Raw genomic sequence first — 3568 nt, forward strand, 5'->3', positions numbered from 1 at the left:
TTCCTCTTTTATTTAACTCAATCTTGTTTCTGTTTAGCTTTAGTTCAGTTCTTCTTAATGTCTCTAATTATGTTTATTTCTGTTTCTAGTTATTTTTAGCTTCTCTAGTTTTAATATGTTTCTTTAGTATAGTTATATTCTTTTGAGTTGGACTTATTTCCTAGTTCCCTGTGTAATCTCTCTCTCGCCCCTGTGCCATTCTCTTTCTCTCCCTCTCCTCAGTCTGCTTCCTGTTCCCTTCACTCTCACCTGCAACCCTTTAACTCATCACCCTAGGTCCTTTGTCTCAGCATTCAACCTCCCAGTATTTAAGCTTCTCATTTTCAGCCACTCCTTGTCAGATCCTCTCGTTTACCCGTGTCACTTTCCCTAGTTCTCCTTGTGTCTCCATGCTGGTTTCTTTACTTGGATTTTTTATCCATTCCTGACCTGGTTACATGTTATCTTTTTAAGTTTGTTTTCATTAAACTTTCTAATTCATTTGCCACCTCAGTATCTCTGCGTTTGGGTCCAACTTCAACTGACAAAACATTATGGCATTATTCTTAGAATTTTTAAAGGTAACCCTGAACAAATGAGAACAAGCGATATCTTTCTTAGAGTTAAATATTCCTCTGAAAATGGTTTGTTTCTCCATTGAATATCAGTAATGCATTAAAAATTAATCAACATCTCTTTAAAACATCACAAGATGATATTCAAAGAAAACCTTAAAGAAGTGAGCACTTCTTTATGGTCCATACATCCACAGAACTATAAATATTTTTCTAAACAAAAATAAAAAAAATCATTTCATTCTGGATCGAAATAAATTAAATTAAGGCTTGTAGCTGTTGTGATGAATTATGCAGTACAGTGTTTTGACATCTTCCAATTTTGATGGACACTTTGTGATGTCAACAAAAACGTTCCTCACAAATGCAACTCGTTTTCAAATGGCAGCTGGATATTGGCGTCTGCTAACAAGTGCTCTTTCCACAGGTTTCTTGCCTTGACAGCTTTTCAGAGCTGCTTCGCAGAGCAGTCATAGAAAAACCCATAAATTCGAGACCTGGCAGTGTACATTTTCCTTTAGACAGGGACAGAGGAAAAAAACACAGCTCATTCTTGACATGAAGGCTTTTCACTGCAGTTTGTCCAAATGACCCTCCAGCCGTCTTTCCATTTCAGAATATTTTTTGATATTTTTACATTAGGCTTGTTCTTGGCAGGTTGCAGCTCACAGATGTCTACACTGCTCAGATGGCTTGAGGGGGCAGGTACCATCTGAGCTGTGTCATGGAGAGAAAGTCATTTTATCAGCACCTTACACTCAGCCTGACACATAATTTCATAGTACCAAGGAATGTGTTAATGAGACAAAATGTTTTCGAAAGAACAAATTTTGGCAGGCATCTGTGAATTATTCAGGGGACCTGATAAGTCTACTGAACTGGTGAGAAGTGTTCACAGAGCCAGCATGCTGCATGATATCGCTGCTGTCTCATACATGCCAGCTATGGGCAGGCTGATATTGTTGTCTTAAACTTGGTGTTTGCCATATTTCTAATGATATTGCGAAGACCCTGCAGGAAAAAAAAAAATCTGTCCCCTACAGAGATGAGATAAAAAGTGGGACTGAGTAAAGACAGTTAATTTTCTCACAATGTCAGTAATGAAAATGGTAAGCAACACCTCTGTTCCTGTTTTTGACTATAAAGACAGCCTACAACCTAATTATGTCAGAAATTATACTTCCAAGAAAAGCTGCTAAATACAAGGAATAATGCAACTGTGCGTTATTGTTAATATGTGTTAATATCGGTTTTTCTTTACCTGCATTTCTTCATTTCTATTATCAATATGGCTCCACTGTTCTCCATGACATTTATTGTCTGAGGCTCTGAAATCAAAGAGGGTATATTAGCATTAGTAGTAGTGAAAGTCTATCCAATTTACCAAATGTATTATTTGCATGCCACATGACATACAAAATAAATAAATTAATGAAACATTCTGAACCTCCATATGATTATAGCAACTTCCGTAGTAAATATGTGTATTAAAGCCTTTAGAAGTCTTGTTTTAATGCACAGGCATAATCTACCGCATCATTTAGAAAATGTAGCATTTAATTAGAGTGCACTAATTCAGTTGGGAAAACAATTCAGCATTAGGAAATGATTGTACAAAAAGCAACAGTTCTGCCTTTCTTGGCACCCCTACTGATCATATTTTATGCAACTCGTTTCTTTCCAATTGGACATTTTGGGTTTTCAAATTTTGCAATGATTCACCGGATCCCAACAGAAATGATTCACATCTTCTTGGCCGGAGGCAATTTGTGTATTTCTGTAATATCTAAACAAGTCAGTGAGCTTTGATAAATTGTGCCTTGCACCCTTTTTTAAAAATAAACTCTCTTTTTGTGCCTCATCTCATATTGATAAATGAGTAGCAGTAATCCTTTCTGCAGTGGTTCCAGTTTTAGAACTACTGAGATTTTCTTTCTTAAATGTGCATTTCTCCCAGTCCGCTTCTCTGCTTTATATCGGCCATCATTGTTGACACCCTCGAATTGCTTCCATTTTATTCTTTATGTGCTCCATGATCTATTATTGGCTTGGCCTATAAGTGTTTTCTGTTTCAAAACAAGATGAATCCCTAACATGGCATTAGGTTTCCAGGCAACAGTGCATACTCTGCCGCTTGGGTATAATTTTCTTTGTATAGTTATGATGTTTAATAGTAAGTGACTGCATGGCACTTTTCCAAATTTAACCACAGCGCACAGAGCCTGTAGAGCTTGATGTATGTCAGGAGGCGTGGAGGCTACGAGCTATATTTGGCTGCTGTGTTCCCTTCAAAGCGATGACTTCTAGGTCTGGACTTGACATTTCTCTTAGACTGGAAAAAAATGGGTTTGGGTCAGTGAGTTTTTTTGTGGAAGGTGAAGCAGGCCTGGAGGGGGAGGGGCTGATGTTGATGTCCAGAGGACAGACCTGGTCTATGTTCGGCTGTGTCTCACTCTTTGATCCTTACTCTTTGCTGCACAAAAGGTGTCTGAGTTTTAGGTGATTTATGTAGATTCCCTTAGCATCAGAGATTACAAAGATGTTGCACTCTGGAGGGAATATTATCACGATTGGAAAAAGTTTTGGAACAGGTTTAAGGTGCAAGCAGTATGTTTTCTGGAATGGATAAATGAAAAAAATACAAATAAAATAAATAAATAAATAAATAAATAAATAAATAAATAAATAAATAAATAGTGGATTGCAAAGGCGTTGATGTCTCCTTAACTTTTTCGCATTTTGTCTCTTTACAACCTAAACGTCATTGTGTTTCATTGGCAATTTATATACACTAAAGCAAAGTAGTGCACAATTGTGAAATTAATAAGGAAAAGAACATTGTTTCCAGTTTATTTTACAAATAAATATCCGAAAGTGTGGAATACATTTGTATTCAGAATCCTTTACTGTAGAACCTGGACAGGAAGAGGCTAAACTTATACTTTTGTCTTAGTATAAGTTAAGCATTGACTAGAAAAGCAGCCAAGAGTCTCATAGAAACTCTAGAGGAGCTG

At 36.8% G+C, this 3568-nt stretch overlaps 1 long non-coding RNA gene across 1 annotated transcript; it reads right to left on the reverse strand.

Annotated features, from left to right (window-relative positions):
- On the reverse strand, nt 1–2328 carry LOC106941216 (uncharacterized). Its single transcript, XR_001423304.1, has 2 exons — nt 1816–2328; nt 1–1271 (listed from the first exon to the last, which is right to left on the reverse strand). It is a non-coding gene; the product is annotated as an uncharacterized LOC106941216 (long non-coding RNA).
- Between the last annotated feature and the right edge of the window lie 1240 nt (nt 2329–3568).

The sequence above is a fragment of the Poecilia latipinna genome, unplaced genomic scaffold (genome assembly GCF_001443285.1).
Source record: "Poecilia latipinna isolate Pla-1442-1.1 unplaced genomic scaffold, P_latipinna-1.0 Scaffold3553, whole genome shotgun sequence".
Classification (NCBI taxonomy): domain Eukaryota; kingdom Metazoa; phylum Chordata; class Actinopteri; order Cyprinodontiformes; family Poeciliidae; genus Poecilia; species Poecilia latipinna.